The sequence below is a fragment of the Ranitomeya imitator genome, chromosome 2 (assembly GCF_032444005.1).
Source record: "Ranitomeya imitator isolate aRanImi1 chromosome 2, aRanImi1.pri, whole genome shotgun sequence".
Taxonomy (NCBI): Eukaryota; Metazoa; Chordata; class Amphibia; order Anura; family Dendrobatidae; genus Ranitomeya; species Ranitomeya imitator.
In genome coordinates, this window is record NC_091283.1 from 371,562,965 (window position 1) to 371,584,671 (window position 21,707).

At 47.3% G+C, this 21,707-nt stretch overlaps 1 protein-coding gene across 1 annotated transcript in view; it reads right to left on the bottom strand.

The window, feature by feature from the left end:
* LOC138663941 (zinc finger protein 271-like) overlaps positions 1-9,497 on the bottom strand; it is a 44,491-nt gene extending 34,994 nt beyond the window's left edge. Inside the window, exon 1 of the mRNA XM_069750315.1 lies at positions 9,444-9,497. The gene's annotated coding sequence lies outside the window, so the exon portion shown is untranslated. The remainder of the gene's footprint in view (positions 1-9,443) is intronic.
* Positions 9,498-21,707: the final 12,210 nt, after the last annotated feature.

Sequence of the window (21,707 nt, forward strand, 5' to 3'; positions counted from 1 at the left end):
CAAAAAAGATATTGTAGCCCCCAAGTTTTTATTTTCACAAGGGTAACAGGAGAAATTGGACTGCAATAGTTGTTGTCCAATTTATCCCAAGTACGCTGATGCGCCATATGTGGGGGTAAACCACTGTTTGGGCGCACGGCAGAGCTCGGAAGGGAAGGAGCTCCTTTTTGGAATGCAGACTTTGATAGAATGGTCTGTGGGCATCATGTTGCGATTGCAGAGCCCCTGATGTACCTAAACTGTAGTAACCCCCCACAAGTGACCCCATTTTGGAAACTAGACCCCCCAAGGAACTTATCTAGATGTGTGGTGAGAACTTTGAATGCCCAAGTGCTTCACAGAAGTTTAGAATGCAGAGTCGTGAAAATAAAAAATATTTTTTTTTTCACAAAAAGATATTGTAGCCCCCAAGTTTTTATTTTCACAAGGGTAACAGGAGAAATTGGACCACTAAAGTTGTTGTCCAATTTATCCTGCGTATGCTGATGCCCCATATGTGGGGGTAAACCACTGTTTGGGCGCACGGCAGAGCTCGGAAGGGAAGGAGCGCCGTTTTGGAATGCAGACTTAGATAGAATGGTCTGTGGGCGTTATGTTGCGTTTGCAGAGCTCCTGATGTACCTAAACAGTAGTAACCCCCCACAAGTGACCCCGTTTTGGAAACTAGACCCCCCAAGGAACTTATATAGATGTGTGGTGAGAACTTTGAATGCCCAAGTGCTTCACAGAAATTTATAATGCAGAGTCATAAAAAAAATATATATATTTTTCCACAAAAAAGATTTTGTAGCCCCCAAGTTTTTATTTTCACAAGGGTAACAAGAGAAATTGGACCCCAGAAGTTGTTGTCCAATTTATCCCGAGTACGCTGATGCCCCATATGTGGGGGTAACCCACTGTTTGGGCGCACGGCAGAGCTCAGAAAAGAGGGAGCACCATTTGACTTTTTGAGCGCAAAATTGGCTGTCGTGTTTGGAGACCCCCTGATGTAACTAAACAGTGGAAACCCCCCAATTCTAGCTCCAACCCTAACCCCAACACACCCCTAACCCTAATCCCAACCTGATCCATAATCCTAATCACTAACCCTAACCATAATCACAACCCTTACCCCAAAACAACCCTAATGTCAACCCTAACCATAACCCTAATCAAAACCCTAAATCCAACACACCCCTAATCCTAATCTCAACCCTAATCCCAAACCTAACCCTAATCCCAAGCGTAACCCTAATGCCAACCTTAACCCTAATACCAACCGTAATCCAAACCCTAACCCTAATCCCAACTCTAACCCTAACTTTAGCCCCAACCCTAGCCCTAACTTTAGCCCCAACCCTAACCCTAGCCCTAAGGCTACTTTCACACTTGCGTCGTTTGGCATTCGCCGCAATCCGTCGTTTTGAACAAGAAACGGATCCTGCAAATGTGCCCGCAGGATGCGTTTTTTGCCCATAGACTTGTATTGCCGACTGATCGTGACGGATGGCCACACGTCGCGTCCGACGTGCACTGGATCAGTTGTGTTTTGGCGGACCGTCAGCACAAAAAAAGTTCAATGAAACGTTTTTTTGTACGTCGCATCCGCCATTTCTGACCGCACATGCGTGGCCGCAACTCCGCCCCTTCCTCCCCAGGACATAGATTGGGCAGCGGATGCGTTGAAAAACTACAGCCGCTGCCCACGTTGTGCACAATTTTCACAACGTGCGTCGGTATGTCGGGCCGACGCATTGCGACGGCCCCATACCGACGTAAGTGTGAAAGAAGCCTAACCCTAAATTTAGCCCCAACCCTAACCCTAAATTTAGCCCCAACCCTAACCCTAAATTTAGCCCTAACCCTAGCCCTAACCCTAGCCCTAACCCTACCCCTAACCCTAGCCCTAACCCTAGCCCTAACCCTACCCCTAACCCTAGCCCTAACCCTACCCCTAGCCCTAAGCCTAGCCCTAACCCTAACCCTAACCCTAGCCCTAACCCTACCCCTAACCCTAGCCCTAACCCTACCCCTAACCCTAAACCTAACCCTAGCCCTAACCCTAGCCCTAACCCTACCCCTAACCCTAATTTTAGCCCCAACTGCTGTTCTCCTGCCGGCCAGCAGATGGAGACAGATGGCGGGCGCACTGCGCATGCGCCCGCCATTTTCTTTTGCCGACGGCCAGGAGGAGCAGCAGGAGGATCCAGGGACGCAGGTGAGTATTGTAGGTTCCCCGAATCCCCCTATTTCTCTGTCCTCTGATGTGCGATCACATCAGAGGACAGAAAATTACACTTTACTTTTTTTTTTTTATGCGGTCGCCAGTAAACAGTTAATTACTGGCGATCGCAAAACAGGGTTCGGTAAAACCGACCCCGATCATGCTCTTTGGGGTCTCGGCAACCCCCGGCAGCCGAGACCCCAAAGATTCACGCGGGGCCGGCCGGCGGGCGCACTGTGCATGCGCCCGCCATTTTTAAGATGGCGGCGCCCACCGGGAGCCATGAGGAGCACCGGGGGAGATACGTAAGTATTGGGGGGCCACCTGGGACCCCTTTTCTCTGTCCTCCGATGTGCGATCACATCGGAGGACAGAGAAATTAAAAAGAGATCGTTTTATTTTTTTTTTGCGATCGCCGGTAAACGGTTAATTACCGGCGATCGCAAATGCAGGGAGGGTAAAAAAAACCCCGAATCATGTTCTCTGGGGTCTCGGCTACCCCCGGCAGCCGAGACCCCGGAGAAAATCCGACTCTGGGGGGCGCTATTTACTTTTACTTTAATTAACGGCGCTGTGGTTTAAGTACCCTTAGCGGCCGCCGTTAAAAGGCGTATCGGCGGTCGCTAAGGGGTTAAATGCTTCTAATTCTTCCTTCTTTGGGGGTATTATTATTATTTCATTTAGCAAAATCTCCCACATTTTAGTTTGTAGTCGGTTTTTTTGCTCCTCTATTTTCATTGAGTTTGTCGTTTTTGTTCTTTATTTGCATTTCATATAGCAGGGTTCTCAAAATAATTTATAAGCTGCATATTTTTTTCCTGGTCGCATATTTCCTATCCTATATTGCTCTAGTTTAAAGCTCTCCCGACGAGTGTAGCAATGTGTCTACCAAATATTTGTTTTCCTGTTTTCGTAAGATGCAACCTATTTTTTGCAATGAGTCCTTTATACAGTTAATTTATTCCAAGGTGAAGGAACCCAAAATGTTACCTTCACGGCACCTTCGACGTAGCCAGTTGTACACGTGTAGAACCCTGTTCAATCTCCTTGGTCCATGTCATCCACTGGATGAATGAGAAGACGACCTCACTCCCTGTTCCTTGACTTTCCAGTCTAGGTCTTCAAAGTCTCTGCAGGTAGTTTGCAGATCCTTTTTTGCTGTGTCATTTGTTCCTACGTGTATTAGTAGACATAGGTGGTTGTCTGTAGCACTAAATAGTCTTGATAACCTATCTGACACATCTTGGATTTGGACACTGTATGGAAGTGACTGGTGTCACATGCGAGGGTCACTATGTGTCCCCCCCAGGATATGCATGGAGGCATACTGAGGTCGTGGGAGTGCACTGCAGTCACAGGCATAGCTGTGTTTGAAATGCAAAATAAAAGTAAGTGTTGGTCTTGAGCAAGCTATTTGTCCAAGGCAGATTTACAAAAACCTGCTCTGGGCATTTATTTTTTTAAATGGACTACAGGATGATAGTGGGGCAGTCCGTTTCATTCCCGGTCAGGCTATGTGGCTTATGGCCACAGGTTCCTTGTTAAAAAACCCTAAGCAGAGGGTTGGGTGTGTGAGTTTGGTTTTGCAAGTATACAGAGCAGAAGGCTCTGCAGAGCAACACCTGTGTGACGCAACACAGGCAAGCGGAGCTGAAAGGCCTGGCACCCACAGCGTACATGGCGGTGCAGTTACCCATGGCAACCGGTCTCGGAGGTGGACTTGCGTGTTTACCAGCTGGAATCCAGAGGATAGGTTTTTTGGCTGCGATCCGGAGGATATCGTGTGCTATGTATGTCTGTGAGTGGGACATTAAAACACGTTTTGCTTTGAACTTTGCTGGGTTACTGCCTCATCACTGCACAGTGTGGATACCACTGCACTACATATGTTGGAGAATGCAGTGTGAACTGAGGCATACCACGAAGCGTGCTGCATGTCAGTGATTAAGCCTGCAAGGCTTCAGCTCAAGCCTGCTGACAAAATGGAGGAACTTTTGAAGAAGTTGGTCCTCACTCAACAGCAGCAGCTACAGTTTCAGCGACAGCAACAAGAGGCGCTGCAGTTGCAGTGGCAGCAGCATGAGCAGACAAATCACCTGTTGATGCAGCAGATTGCGGCTATACGAGAAGCACAAAAACCTGGGCGACCACTTTCCGTTTGGAAGCCCGGTACAAAGTCAGGTCAGCACTGTGGAAGATGAGTCCTGAGGACTACATGGAGGCCTTCCTCACCGTATTTGAACGCACAGCAGAGCGGGAGAGCTTGCCGGTGACCCAGTGGGCTGAAGTGGTGTCCCCCTTCTTGATGGGAGATGCCCAGAAGGACTACCTGTACCTCAGTCGGGACGATTCACCTGACTACGAGAAGCTGAGAGGTTAATACCTATGTGCGGGCTCAACGGGTGTATCAGTGGTCCTTTGCGGAGTCTAGTCCCGCCAGGTCTCAGGCATATGACTTAATGCTGCTGGTAAAATGGCTGCAAAGTGAGACCTTAACGCCACTCTTGACAGTAAAGAAGGGTGGTGGTCGAGTGGCTGGTGAGGGCTTTGCCAGCAGCCATACAGCATTGAGTGGGGCAAGGGGACCTAAGTACTCTGGACCAGCTAGGATTGGTTGAGCGGTATAGAGCCACTCAGGACTGTGTACGGGAAACTGCTCCACTTTGGCTGTCACGTGAGGCCTCGCCAGCCCAGGAGCATGGGAAAATTCCACCAACCTCTGTTGGGGCTAACCAGGACCAAGCCCATGATGAGGGGGTATCCCAAAGTGAGGGTGACAAAAGTCCCGTTTCCCCTAAAAAGGCCAAAAGGTATAGTCGTGCCACAGCGATTAAGTGTTGTCGGTGCCAAGGGCCCGTACATGTGGATGTCAACTGCCCCTGATGTCTGAACCCATGGACTGCGGGTATACTCGCCGTGTGTAAATGTATGCCCAGCCAGTCTGTACCGCCACTACAGGCACTGCCGACAGCAAAACCCAGCTGTGCCAGTTACTCATGAATGGGTACCAAGCAGAGGCTCTCCTGAACTCGGGGAGCTTAGTGACTTTAGTCCATGAGTCCCTTGTGGCTGGGGACAACCCCAAAGGACAGAAAGAGGAGGTGATTGGTATCCATGGGGAAATCTGAGAGTACCCGACGTAATACGACGTAATATGGATATATGCCCAGAGCTGCCGGGGCGGACTGTGGTGATCCAGCGTCACATAGTCACCGAGGCACGGGTAAGGGTACAGAGGAAACAGTACCGAGTGCCAGAAGCCAGGTACTTAGGTTACGGGATGAGCTGCGGAGTTATCAAACCCCATATAAACATGATCGAGGCCACCCAAAACTGGCCCAAATCTACTGTCAATCAGGAAAGTGGGTGTGTTTTCTGCAATGGAGAACAGGGAGGTGGTTGGTCACATAACAAAGTGTGGAGGACAAAGGCAAAGGGGAGGAATGCCCGCATCAACCGATGGTTCTGGTCCCTACAAACCTTTGCTTTCTCATTAGAGCATGGGGGGGATTGACAGGGACATGCGGATGACCTGCAGAGCTCCACCTGTGTGAGGCAACACAGGCAAGGGGAGCTGAATGGCCTGGCACCCACAACGTACACAGCAGTGCAGTCGCCCACTGCAACCGGTCATGGAGGTGGACTGCCGTGTTTACCGGCTCCGATCCATAGGATATGTTTCCTGGCTGCGATCCGGAGAGTATAGTGTGCTGTGTATTTCTGTGAGTTGGTCATTAAAGGGAACCCACTGGTGCGTCCTTTTCTGGTAACTATGCCTTGATTACTTATTCAGCTCTGTATACCTATGCATTATTATGGTTATTGTTGATGACTGTTCCTTCGCCTGCCTGATGCCAACACGGACACAATGTTAGTACATTAACTTATTTGCAACTCTTTATTGTTTATATCACGTATTGATTACTTTATACTTATATGTGCCCTTGCTGGCATACGGCGCTGAATATTGCGAATTTGTATTGTATAACTATTTATATTTTGCCTATTGTTGTATACTCTGTCTGTTGGTATGGTCGTTGCCGTCAGTGTCCCACCGTTTGGTCTCCTGTACCTGTGGTATTTTCTTTGTTTTTAATTATATATTTTTCAATAAAGACAAAAATATTTTAATGAATATTTGGCCTTTTGTGACAGTTTTCTGTTTGGTTTTCAATTATATATATAGATTATTACCGTAAGTAAGAAGAAAAATTGCAGCACCCACCATGTAGAGATAAATTTCAAAGTTCTTTTATTTCATATGTGTGCTAAAAACTTTGATTAGGATGTGCAGGCTAAGGAGGCAGGTGGGGAGTGCAGGAGTGGACGACGGCCGTTTCGCATTTAATTACTTCATTGGGTCCAGATCCCGATTAAACGCGAAATGGCCGTCGTCCACTCCTGCACTCCCCGCATGCCTCCGTAGCCTGCACACCCTAATCAAAGTTTTTGTCACACAGATGAAACAAAACAACTTTGAAATTTATCTCTACTTGGTGAGTGCTGCAATTTTTTCTTCTTAATTCGTTATGGAAATGTTTTTTCATTGCTGAGCACCGGACACCAGACAAGCATGCTGTGTAGATATTCAGTTTAAATAAGGATACTTCATCTTAATATCAGTGAGTCAAATACTGCTCTTGTGCAGTTCACTTTGCCTCTATTTTTTGGATTATGTATCTATTACTTTTTAACTCTAAAGTAAATAGCTAACAGAAAACATCTTGTATACTTTTGATACAATAGATGATGCTGCACGTGCGCGTCGCTGCTCATACCCTAACTCTAAGACGTCGCGTTCAACATACCCGAAGATGTCTCGTACATATACCCTAACTTGAAGATGTAGCATTCACATACCCTAACTCTAAGACATCGCGTCCAGATGTCCTATTTCTAAGACATCGCTTACAACATACCCTAACTCTTGGACATCGCATCTACATACCCTAACTCTAAGTCACCGGGTGCACATACCCTAACTCTAAGATGCCGTGTGCACATACCCCAGCGCTAAACGTCATGTGCACATACCCTAACTCTAAGACACTGCGTGCACATACTCTAACTCTAAGGTGTTGTGTACAGATGCACTATGTCTAACACGTTGCGTGCACATACCCTAACTCTAAGGTGTTGCGTGCAGATACACTATGTCTAACACGTTGCGTACACATACCCTAACTCTAAGGTGTTGCGTGCAGATACACTATGTCTAACACGTTGCGTACACATACCCTAACTCTAAGGTGTTGCGTGCAGATACACTATGTCTAACACGTTGCGTACACATACCCTATGTGAGGCAGTGACCCCTGTTACAGCTAGGGGGCGCTGTATGTGCTCTCCAGAATGTGCAAGGAAGCGTAGTGAGGCCATGAGGGCGTACTACAGACACAGGTGTGGCTGTAATTAGAATAGTGAAGCAGTGACTGATTAAAAAGCCCTGTAGTACTGGGGGAGGTGTGTCAGTGTGTTCTTGGAAGCAGACAGGGCAGTTGTCTGCAGAGCTCTCTCTGTGTGGAGCAGCACAGAGGCTAAAGGAACCAGAGAGACTGACACCCTGCGTCTTGGGCTGTCTTATGTGTACCCGGCTGCACTCCAGAGGATAAAGAGTGCAGTGCACTGAGTGAGTACAGAGACTTGTTACCGGCGTGCGGTCTCCCAGGGAAACTGGACAGAGGGAAGTTCGGCCTGTGTATTGACTGCGTCATATAGCCATGCATTATTAATGGACTGTATGAAGAAGCTGTATACTATATTGATTGTGTGAAGTAACACAATAAAAGAACGTTTTGTTTGAACTTGCTTTGGTCACTGCCGTTTCACGGTGTATGGTCCTACCGCTGCATCACACCTAACTCTAAGGTGTTGCGTGTAGATACACTATGTCTAACACGTTGCGTGCACATACCCTAACTCTAAGGTGTTGCGTGTAGATACACTATGTCTAACACGTTGCGTGCACATACCCTAACTCTAAGGTGTTGCGTGTAGATACACTATGTCTAACACGTTGCGTGCACATACCCTAACTCTAAGGTGTTGCGTGCAGATACACTATGTCTAACACGTTGCGTGCACATACCCTAACTCTAAAATGTCATGTGCACATACCCTAACTCTAAGCCATAGAATGCACATACACTATTTCTAACACGTTGCGTGCACATATCCTTACTCTAAGACATTGCGTCCACATATCCTATTTCTAAGACATGGCTTACAACATACCCTCACCATTAGATGACACCTCTCCATACCCCAACTCTAAGACGTTGCGTGCACATATACTATTTCTAAGACGTCTCATCCACATACTCTAAGTCTTAGATGCCACGTGCACATATCCTAATTCTAAGAAGTCATGTGCTAGCCCGACCCATCTACATTCTTTATGGAAAGTTTACATTATCAGCTATAAGTCTGTAACTGATCGGCCCCTTGTTCAACCCACACAACTGTCAGAAATTAAGGGTGCAGTGTGCTTCTCATTCAGATAGAGGATAGGGGCTCCTTTCCCACACAACCCAGCAGTCACATATATGTGAATGAGGTCCCACTCCGCTCTCATTAATGTCTATACATCTGTATATACACACACATTACACACGTCATCACACACATGCGCAATAAATACATATAACCACACTGACTTTATAGCTGAGTGCAGGGAAGAAGGCTCCACTCAGAACAGCAGAGTCCTGCAAACACTTCCCACTGTCTCTGTCCCACAGCAAGGAAGACAAAACTTTCTGTGTGAGGAGGAGGAGGGATAGTACCGAGGTGCAGGTAGTTACATTAAGGTAGAACTGTAGCCCCCAATTTAGCTATAAGTTCTGCCACAATGTGACCGGGTCCATCATAGGGTCGTCCGGAGGGCAGGTCTGACACTGGCGGAGACCACTACAGCCGCTGCACCGTCCCAATGACTGGAAGAGAGCGACTGCCAGAATATATGGTAACTTCATTTTCTCCTGTAGCCGCTGCTCCAGTTCTACCCGATTAATCTACTGTATACCTGCAGATATCACTATCCAGAAATGTCCCCAAAAATCTCCACCCCAGAGAGAAAGCGTCATCTGTCCCCAAACCAGAGCGCCCTCCCTGTATACATGAGCACAGCCAGCGTTCTATTACTGTACATATACACATGGCAGAGCTGGGGGCACTATCTCCGGGAATGGAGGGGTTACTGCCCCCTGCCCCCGCCCAGTAATGGGGAATCTCCAGCACCTACCTCCACCTGCAGAGCCGCACACCACATATATGGCTGTTCTGTGCGCACAGGACCTGTGATGAGGTCACAGGAGGGGAGGAGTCAGGGGTCACATGATCAGGGGCCTCAGTGTATGCAGGACTCTGCTGTGCTGGTTGTCATGGTGCTGGATGAGGGGAAGTTTATGTGTGGGGTCAGGAGGGGGTTACAGGGTGGATGTAGCAGAGCCGTGTGTGTACGAGGTGTACGGAGCGGAGCCGTGTGTGTACGAGGTGTATGGAGCAGAGCCGTGTGTGTACGAGGTGTATGGAGCGGAGCCGTGTGTGTACGAGGTGTACGGAGCAGAGCTGTGTGTGTACGAGGTGTACGGAGCAGAGCCATGTGTACGAGGTGTATGGAGCGGAGCCGTGTGTGTACGAGGTGTACGGAGCAGAGCTGTGTGTGTACGAGGTGTACGGAGCAGAGCCATGTGTACGAGGTGTACGGAGCAGAGCTTCCTTTGTACGAGGTGTATAGAGCGGAGCCATGTGTGTACGAGGTGTACGGAGCGGAGCCATATGGGTACGAGGTGCAGGGCCGGCGTCAGCACCCGGCACAGCGGGCAAATGCCGGGGCCCTGGGGAGAGGGGGGGGCCCACTCATGCTGTCATAGATACAGCTGGGAGAGCAGAGCAGGAGATAACATGCTCTCTCCCCCCACAAAGTCACACTGGCTGCATTCTGTTAACCCCTATGTGCCAGCTCTGACACAAGCATCTTCTCACTCAGTCAGTGCAGCCAGGCAGGCACACATAGGGGTTAACAGAAGGCAGCCAGTGTGACATTGTGGGCGGAGAGAGCACATTCTCTGCTCTCCCCCCTGGGTGGCTGCAGACAGTGCTGAAGTTTATCAGGCAGATTCGGAGGAGCTCCGTCCTACCCGTGCCCCAGTGAGTGCTATGGTATCCAGCAGTGGTTGCAGTTGTGGCTCAGTCTGCTGCTGTCTGTCTCCGCTGCCTAAAAATGTGGGTGATGTCTGGAGGAGCAGCTGGTGGGGTGCAGCCTGTAGCCGCCCAGCTCTCCCAGAATACATGCATGCTGCACCAAACCTGCACCAGTGGGGTAGGAAGAAGCTTAACCCCTTCCCATCTGTATGAAGGTTATTGCTGAACCTTAAAGATAACAATCCGACCCGCATAAATGGGGTTAACCAGATGCCAGGAGGAAGGGGACTGCTGCCATGGATAAATCTGAGCTGTGGGCTGTAGGTTGGGGCCCCGTGGCCCCAGGCTGGTGACTGGAGGGACTCTGCCCAGTGCTGGCATGTGGGTGATTTCTGCTCCGGAGTCTCAGCTTCTCTCCTCCAGGTCACACTGTGCAGTCACAGCAACATTGGTTGTGTCTGTCCAGGTCCCAGCAGCTGCCACTGCTCCCACCAAGGACATGGCATCACTTAACCCTTCCCCTGCAGCCACCGGCAACAAATCCACATTATTCCTTGATTAAATCAGGTTCCAACCCAATAGAGGAGCAGACATTTCCTGCTGCCATTAGGGTCCGGGAGGGGGTGACATTGGCTGCCCTGCTACTCTGTAGTGGGGGGTGACAAGGGTAACATGGGGTAACGATGACGGAGAAATGCACAGGATAATAGTGAGCGCGACAGAGGGCAGTGTATGGTATGGAGCAGTCAGGGGGTGGGCTGCAGGATCCCCCCATACTGTACATGACTGCTCAGGACAGGGAGGCGTTTAATGAGCTTCTAATGACAGGGCACTAATTGGGTCATTAGGGTTTGTGGAAAGGATTCAGCATCAGGTCTGTGGAGATCAGACTGAACTAAAACAATCCATCTTGTCTTCTTCCTGAGAAATCTCGCTTACAACAAGATACATTTCTGCTGACTTGACATTTCCTTTTATGGAAGTAATCATGTGTGCATTCCTTCTTTCAATAGCAGCCTTTATTCACCTTCCAGATGATGTAACTTTCTACTGATAAAGACTGGTATAGATTGTTTATGTAAGAGATAGTGAAATATGAGCGCTTGTGCGCATGTCTGTAAAAGAATAATTCTTTTCTATATAAAGGGAGGGCAAAGCCCAGAGAGAGAGATGTGCTCCTGGGCTTCCCCTGTACATGATCACACAATACCTTGTTTGCGTGTCATTTACTCTGGATCCCTACCTCTAGTAAGCCAGGGACTGAGAAGAAGGACTTAACATTTCTTTGGCGCACCGAACAGGGACCCGAGATGAGAGTATTTGCTCGAGATTCACCTGCAGATACGGACAATGGAGATCTGGGATAATGGACGGCAAATGAACTGAAAAACCTGGCCAGGTAAGAGACATTATTAGTTCTCTTTTATCTGCCTTGTATTATCCGAAAGATCTCTATGAGCCGTGTCACGCTGGGTTAGTCTAGTAGTGAGTAGATACCTATAAAACTCGGGTTACTATATTGTATAGATTTATGAGTCCTGTCCCTGGCAGTGTGTGAACAGAGTGAAGGTTGTGGTATGTTGTGAAAGAAGAGCAAAAGTGCGTAGAAAAATAAGCCGAAATAGTTGGGGTATAAGCCTTATACACGGAAGTCAGCCTAACTGGGTCATGTGGTTGCGTCCTTTCGGGGAGACCTCCGCCCATGCTTGACTCTCATTTAAGTGCTTAACCTCCTTCATTTCTGGATAAGGTTTGATAGAATGAGCCCAGGACGCGGGTCCATGAGCCTGGGACAAGTATGCTAACTGACACAGAAAGTTTTGTGATCTGTATGGTGTTGCTGGGTCTGTTTGCGTGCATAATAGCACTTAAGTACATTCTGCACATTAGAAAGAATGGAGCAGATCAGCCCTTCAATATTTTAGCTCCCTAGGAGAGAAGGCAACGAGACATCACCTAGGATAAGTGATTGTCCAAACGTCACCTGGGGTAGAAATAGCTAATATTGAAAAAAAAAGAAAAATGGGAAATAAACAGACAAAAACCGTCTTAGGACAAGTGGAAGCAGCAGATATCATACAGGAAAGATGTGGGAAGACAGTCAGAAGTCAGATTAGAAGGGTAAGAGAAAAATTGGGAATTTCAGAAGCACTTATGTTTAGCACTGAATGGGAAAGACTGAGTAAAGAACGAGGTGGAATTATCAAAGACAATGGGTGGGAAGAAATCATACACTGTATGATAGAGGTCTCAAAAACAGCTAAAGAGGAGAATTGGAAGTATGATCCAGACACTTCCAAATGGATTATGGGGAAGGGAAAAAGTTGTGACATAATCCCACCACCTTACCTAGATCCAAAAGCCCAATCATTTGTACCATCTGGAGGAGCAGAAGGAGGAAAACAATTTCCAGCCTTGTATCCCAATCTTGGTGGGGTAGGAGGATGGGTATGTTCACACTGTGGACAACAAAATCCAGATTGGAGAAATGATTGCCTAGTCTGTGGTACACCTAGACATGGCGCTGTACTTGCCCCTGTTAGGGTAGTACCAAGACCCTTTAGGGAACCTGGTGCTGACGGGGTAATGGGAACTAGATATCACCAGACCCGACAGTATTTTCCTTGGTCCCCTGCTGAAGGTATGTCCCTCCTGCATAATGCGCCTGATCCCACTCAATATCCCATCCGATTTGCACAATACATACAACAAATCATGCAGACTCATGCTGGGGTCTGGGCGGACGGGGAAGAATTATGTAGAATGAAAATGTCCCCCGGACTTTTTCAGGAATTATTGACACACCTACAGCCCAATAGACCAGTGGCAGAAGGGGGTGCCTTACAGACAGAAGCATCAGGTACCCAGTTCACAGAGGCATTAATAATTTTCATGAGAGAAAAACAGAGGGAAAGGGGATCTACGGGTGTGATTATGCAGAAATTTGGGCAAAGTATTGAAGAATATAGTCAAGAATTAGAAAATAGCTTTAGGGATGAAGGATTGGATTTGACTGATGCTTCAGTAAGGAGACTTTTTACAAAACAATTAATAGAGGGGCTAGATCCGAAAATCAGAGAAAAATTTAAATCCTCTACTCCAGATTGGAGAACAATTGAACAACCAAATATTGTGAAACAACGATGTTTAGGAATAGTCATGGATATGAGAGAGAATCGTAAGCCTGTTAGAATAGCACAAGCTAATACAGGAGGAAGAGTGAGACACAACTTTCCTTGCCACTACTGTAAAAAGCCAGGTCATTTCCAAAGAGAGTGCAGGAAGAAGTTGGCAGATATAAAGTCAGGCAAATTTGTTCCCAGAAATAACCCTCCCCAAACGGACAACCAGCAGAAATCTACCATCATAGATGGTCCCAGAAACACTGTGGGCACAGGGTGACACCGATGTGGGATTATTGCATATCTCTCCTGTAAAACTATCTGTGCAACCAGGAACTGTTCTCCCACAGCTCAGACAATACCCTGTGAGTGCCCAGCAGGAACTAGCGATTACAAAACAGATAGAGGGATATAAAGAGAAAGGAGTTTTGGTAGAGATACAATCACCTGCTAACACTCCTCTGTATCCAGTCAAAAAGAGAACTCTTGATAAGAGTTCTATGCCCAAATATCGTATGGTACATGATTTAAGAGAAATAAACAAAGTTCTAGATCCAATCACCCCAGTTGTACCCAATCCTCATACGTTACTATCACAGATACCAGCCAGTTCTCAAGTATTTACTGTAATAGATCTTTCAAATGCATTTTTCTCGGTTCCTTTACACCAAGATAGTTGGCATTTGTTTGCATTTACATTTAAGGGCAAACAGTTGGCGTGGACACGCCTTCCACAGGGAATGATACACTCCCCTACTCTTTATTCAAATGCCCTACAAACAGTCCTTCAGAGGTTTGAACCCGAACCACAGGTAGTAATTTTGCAGTATGTGGATGACCTACTACTTTGCTGCCCAGATCTAGAAACTGCAGAAAGGTCCACTGTGAGTTTACTATGTTTTTTAGAAAAAGAAGGGTGTAAAGTGAATAGACAAAAGCTACAAGTTTGTCAGACCAAAGTGGTCTTTCTAGGTCATTGCATTTCTCAAGGTAAAAAGCATCTTACACCACAAAGAACTGAAGCAATAAGACAGATGAATGAGCCTAGAAATCATAAACAGCTACGAGCATTTTTAGGAATAGTGTCTCATTGTAGACAATGGATTATACATGCAAGTCAACTAATGCAACCACTGTATGACTGTGTAAAAAGTGAACCTTACATGTTGACAAAAGAAGGTCAGATTTCGTTCCAACAATTAAAAGATGCCCTTGTTTCAGCTCCAGCGTTAGGGCTACCAGACTACACCAAACCGTTTCAGCTTATGGCTGCAGAAGTTGATTCCCATGCTACAGGAGTTCTTACCCAGAAGCATGCAGGGAAACAAAGACCAATTGCATATCTTTCAGCAAGGTTAGATCCCGTAGCTAGAGCAGCGCCAACCTGTGTACGTGTAGTTGTTGCTGTCTCACTATTGTTGGACAAAGCATCAGAAATTGTCCTAGAGTATCCACTCACAGTTCAAACTACACATGATGTTTATGGGATATTAAACCAGGTCCAACCAAAACACATTTCCATGGCCAGACATTTGCGGCTTCAGTATTCTTTGCTGCTCCCCTCTACTATCACATTTGCTAGGCTTCAGACTCTCAATTTAGCTACACTGCTACCTCTCGAGTCTGAAGGGGGGAATAAGGACACTGATACACACACAAATTTTTTTCCCTACAGACACACATGATTGTACAGAGCTCATTTTACAAGAAACGGTAGGCTTACCCAATGTATCCGAAACACCACTTCAAAATCCAGATTTAGAGCTGTTTATAGATGGTAGTAGGTTTGCAGATGACACAGGTAACTTCCATACAGGGTATGCAGTTGTGTCAGAATCTGAAACTCTCAAAGCAGAACCACTTCCACCGAAACAGTCTGCACAAGAAGCAGAACTAACAGCATTGATTGAAGCTCTAAAAATAGCTGAGAACCAGACAGCTAATATATACACTGATTCTAGGTATGCACATGGTATTGTGTTTGATTTTGGAGTAATCTGGAGAGCTAGAGGTTACATGACAGCGTCAGGACAACCTGTAAAACATGCTTCTCTGATCAAACAGATCTTAGAGGCTGCACAAGAAACAAAAGAAGTAGCAGTAATCAAGGTAGCTGCACATGTGAGACTCGACACTAGGGAATCTAGGGGAAATGATAGGGCTGATAAAGCAGCCAAAGCAGCAGCTGTCAAACCCTTACAACAGGTTCATACTGTAAACCCCACAGAAAATACTGAAGATAGACTGAGACAAGCACAGGAAGATGCAGGAGAAGAGGAGAGGGACAGGTGGAAAAAGGAAGGGGCAGAAGAACAAGCGGGAATTTGGAAGAAAGATGGACTAATATGTCTACCTAGAGCCTGGTATCCGATTGTAGTTGGTGGACTGCACCACCCTACTCATGTGTCTGCAAATGCAATGACACTACTGGCAAAGCAAGTCTGGTTGGCTCCAGGTTTTGGCAACTATGCAAGAGACTATTGTGCTGCATGCGCTATATGCCTGACACATAATCCCGGACAGACAGCAAAGACCCCTATGAAGCACCACGTCCGACCTCTCTACCCGTTTCAGCGATTACAAATAGACTTTATCCAGCTGCCAAAAAGTAATGGGTATGAGTATGTGTTGGTATGTGTGGACATGTTCTCGGGGTGGCCAGAGGCCTATCCAGTTCGGAAGGCTTCAGCTAAAAACACTGCTGTAAAGCTAGTTGCCGAACTGATACCCCGTTACGGTCTCCCTGAAGTGATCGAGTCAGATAGGGGTACTCATTTTACTGGAGAAATATTTCAAAATGTACTGAAAATGTTGGGTGTTGAAAGTCAGTTACACACTCCGTATCATCCTCAAAGTTCTGGTAAGGTAGAACGCATGAATGGAACTTTAAAATTAAAAATACAGAAAGCCATGGCTGAAACAGGAAAGCCTTGGACAGAATGCCTTTCACTGGCCCTTTACTCAATACGCAATACCCCAAGGGGTAAGACTAAACTGTCTCCATATGAAATTTTGTTTGGCAGGACTGCCAATTTAGGATGTTATTTTCCACAGCAACTTGTGTTAAATATTGAGTCATTGACTTCTTATGTGCAAAATCTTCAGAAACAATTAACTAAGGTGCATGCACAAGTTTTTGCTTCCCTTCCAGATCCTGACAACACAGAAGGAAGTCACAAGTTGGAACCAGGTGATCAAGTCTATATAAAAAGACACACCAGAAAGGCTCTAGAACCAAGGTTTGACGGACCCTTCCAAGTCCTGTTGACAACACCTACATCAGTCAAGCTTGAAGGAAAGGCATCATGGATACATGCAAGCCATTGCAAGAAAAGCAGTATAAACTCATGATATTGATGTTAATAATGATAACCTCAACGGAGGCGTGGGATAGACTGAATTCTCTAGCCCCTTTGAACAATAGATTCGTACAACATCATAGAAAATTAGTGCATGACTTGTTAAACAATACACAAACCCTGACAGATTGTTGGATCTGTACCCATTCGCCGGTATCAGCCACAAGTATACCTTTTCTAGCAGTTCCCGTATTAGCAGAAGAAATATTCGCTTGGCCTAATTGTTCAGACAACCTGGCCAACAACCAAATTGGTAATGCTAGGCTGTGGAATACTACAATCGCCATACCAATTGTGGGATGGGTAGAATTTCCTTGGTGGCAGGGTAATCTCTCAGGGAGTAACACACATCTACAATATTTAGCATTTAGGGGAGGAAAATGGGTACCTAGAAATAAGACTGGATTAACTAATTTAGGACAGGTCCCCACAGAAAATCTACAGCTTAGTTTCAGTACAACCGTCCCCCCCTCTGATGCTTTCAAACCTGTAGTATTGGAAAGATACATACATAATAGAAAATGGAAACATTCTAAATTGTTCCCCCAAGGTGATGCAAACAGTTGTACAAGTAAGCTGGGGAACCTGGTTTGTAATAAATCCGATGAGTATATCAAAGGAATGCCTGTATGTGGGAATCCCGCAGCCGGGTACTGTAGCCCCTTGGGACAAAAACCCTCTTGGTGTATGCTTCAGAATGTATCTAGATTTGTGGACTTGGCTCACAGATTGGTATTGCAGCACTCAGCTCTATGGGATCTGCCTGAAGGTACATTTTGGATATGCGGAGAAGGAGCATATAAATGGCTTCCCGTAGGTATAAAGGGTACTTGTACATTAGGACGCCTAACCCCGGCTACATTCATAATTTCAAATAAACAAGTGAATATGCAAGCCGTGCCCAAGCACACACTGTATAAAAGAGCTGCAGATAACTCACCACGTCCCTCGGGGAGGCCACATATAGTACAAATGGGAATTCCTAACAAAATTGCTAGTACCATTTTTATTTATCCTATGTTAACACAGATGTGGGATAAATTAGTTAGAGCCACGGATTATCTAGATGATCAGATCTGGGATATATTGGATATACTAAACACTAGTATAGCTGTACAGAATCAGCTTATAATAGTCACTAACCAACATACCCTGGTATTGGATTACCTAACTGCCTCACAAGGGGGTATGTGTCAAATCATCGGACCCACCTGCTGTCATTATATAGACCCGAATAGTACTATGAGTATGACATTTAAATTAAAGGACGTACAACGACTCAGAGATCAGTATGACAAAGACAATGACCAGAATAAGGATAGCTGGTGGTCAGATACCTTTTCTTTTCTTAACCCAGCCAACTGGTTCAGAGGAATCGGTGGGTGGGTTGCTGGGATTATGCAGAGCATAATACATATAGTTATGATTATTGTAGTCATATACGTACTATTCCAGATTGTGCTCAAGAGTATCTCAGTATGCACAGATAAACTTTGTGTAATAGATGCAAGAGTATAAAGTTTTTTTTCCTTCTTCTCTTATGTTATCCTTTGCTAATACTGATTATTGCGCTTATTTTGCTATCCCTTTGTAATATCTGTACTTATTGCAAAACAAAGAAAAGGTTGCGAGAGTTAAACGGAAGAATTAATACTAGATTTGATTCTCTTATTGAATACAAGCATGTACATGTGTAATACCAAATAAAGGCTTTGTCTTTGGCCCTGTGGTAATAAAATAAATAAAAGAAAATGTCAAAGGGGGGAATTGTGGAGATCAGACTGAACTAAAGGAATCCATCTTGTCTTCTTCCTGAGAAATCTCGCTTACAACAAGATACATTTCTGCTGACTTGACATTTCCTTTTATGGAAGTAATCATGTGTGCATTCCTTCTTTCAATAGCAGCCTTTATTCACCTTCCAGATGATGTAACTTTCTACTGATAAAGACTGGTATAGATTGTTTATGTAAGAGATAGTGAAATATGAGCGCTTGTGCGCATGTCTGTAAAAGAATAATTCTTTTCTATATAAAGGGAGGGCAAAGCCCAGAGAGAGAGATGTGCTCCTGGGCTTCCCCTGTACATGATCACACAATACCTTGTTTGCGTGTCATTTACTCTGGATCCCTACCTCTAGTAAGCCAGGGACTGAGAAGAAGGACTTAACAGGTCCCTCATTAATGCCCGAGCCGCCTGTTTGTAGCACAGATCTGTTGGGGCCGCAAAACCAAACAACGTTGTTTATGTAGAAAAGTCTTTGTTTCATAGAAAAACTCAAAACAGAAAAGCACCTCTCCTGTATATATACACTGCACAGCACCTTTCCTCCTGTATATATACACTGCACAGCACCTCTCCTGTATATATACACTGCACAGCACCTTTCCTCCTGTATATATACACTGCACAGCACCTCTCCTGTATATATACACTGCACAGCACCTTTCCTCCTGTATATATACACTGCAGAATCTACAATAGCTGTCACTCATGTAAGAAGTGAAATCTGGCATTGTACTATACATTTCTCTGCCGTATCTGGGCATCATAAATCGGGGTATGTGTTAAAGGGGGGGGGGGGCCACTGAGACTCTTTCGCCCGGGGCCCTCGAAAACCTGGAGCCGGCCCTGACGAGGTGTATGGAGAGGAGCCATGTGTATGAGGTGTACGGAGCAGAGCAGTGTGTGTACGAGGTGTACGGAGAGGAGCTGCTTTGTGTATAGAACGGAGCCGCGTGTGTGCAAGGTGTATGGAACAGAGCTGTGTATGGTGTGGAGCCATATGGGTACGAGGTGTATGGAGAGGAGCCGCGTGTGTGCAAGGTGTATGGAGCGGAGCCACATGTGTAGGATGTGTACAGAGCAGACCCGTGAATATGATCTAGTGGTGGAGACAGAACTTGAACACCAGCCTGGGACGATGAGGTCAGGATGTTATCAGTAGAGCGCAGTCCTGTGATCGGTCAACCCCCCAATGTACCCCCCCGGGGCCCCTAATAAATTGTGCAAATACCTTGCGTTGCCGTTTTCGCCTGTGAGCGGCGCTATTCTGCCTGCTGAGTCCGGGTCACGTGACCCCCAGACTGCAGCCGCCGCTCATTTCCGCCGACATCAAGTCAATTTCCAGACTCTAGAAATTGACGTGACGTCAGCAGCAGGCGTGACCAGCCCCCACAGTCAGCAGTCACTCAGCAAGAGTGACTGGGCTGTGGGCGGTGCTGGGGGCTGCCTGCAGGGCTGTGCTGGGGGCAGGCGGGGCTCTGTGTGCTCACTGCTGCTGGGATCTGCGGGCGGGGCTGTGCTGCGGTCGCCGGGGATCTGCCCGCCAGCGCCGGTGTTTTTGTGGACTGGCGCCGGTGTCTGCCCGCCGGCGTGTGCGGGTGTCTGCCCGCCGGCGTGTGCGGGTGTCTGCCCGCCGGCGTGTGCGGAAGTCTGCCCGCCGGCGTGTGCGGAGGTCTGCCCGCCGGCGTGTGCGGGGGTCTGCCCGCCGGCGTGTGCGGGGGTCTGCCCGCCGGCGTGTGCGGGGGTCTGCCCGCCGGCATGTGCGGGTACCTGCCCGCCGGCATGTGTGTGTGTGTGCCGGCGATGTGTGTGTGTGTGCAGGCATCATCCGATGGGACTACAAGTCCCATCGGGCTCTGCCTGCTACACTGACAGTAAGTGACACATTAGCCAATGATGGGACAGTAGTAGTCCCATCATCCGGCTAATGTGTTGAATGTAAAAAAAAAAACATACACAGTTCATACATACATACAACACGCACCATGCGACGACATGCACCATGCGACGACATGCTCCATGCGACGACATGCACCATGCGACGACATGCTCCATGCGACGACATGCACCATGCAACGACATGCTACATGCGACGACATGCACCATGCGACATTCTACAACATGCTACATGCGACGACATGCGACGACATGCACCATGCGACGACATGCAACATGCACCATGCGACGACATGCTGCATGCGACGACATGCACCATGCGACGACATGCTACATGCACCATGTGACATGCGCCATGCGGCGACATGCTGCATGCACCATGCGACAACATGCAACATGCACCATGCGACGACATGCACCATGCGACGACATGCTGCATGCACCATGTGACATGCACCATGCGACAACATGCACCATGCGATGACATGCTGCATGCGACGACATGCACCATGCGGCGACATGCACCATGTGACATGCACCATGCGGCGACATGCTGCATGCGACAACATGCGACATGCTACATGCGACGATATGCACCATGCGGCGACATGCACCATGCGATGACATGCTGCATGCACCATGTGACATGCACCATGCAACAACATGCACCATGCGATGACATGCTGCATGCGACGACATGCACCATGCGACAACATGCGACATGCACCATGTGACATGCACCATGCGGCGACATGCTGCATGCAACATGCTACATGCGACGACATGCACCATGCGACGACATGCACCATGCGGCGACATGCACCATGCGGCGACATGCACCATGCACCATGCGATGACATGCAACATGCACCATGCGACGACATGCACCATGCGACGACATGCACCATGCGACATGCACCATGCGACGACATGCACCATGCAGCGACATGCACCATGCAGCGACATGCACCATGCGACAACATGCACCATGCGACGACATGCAACATGCACCATGCGACGACATGCACCATGCGACGACATGCGACATGCACCATGTGACATGCACCATGCGGCGACATGCTGCATGCACCATGCGGCGACATGCGACGACATGCACCATGCGACGACATGCACCATGTGACATACACCATGCGACGACATGCGACATGCACCATGCGTCACCATGCAACATGCACCATG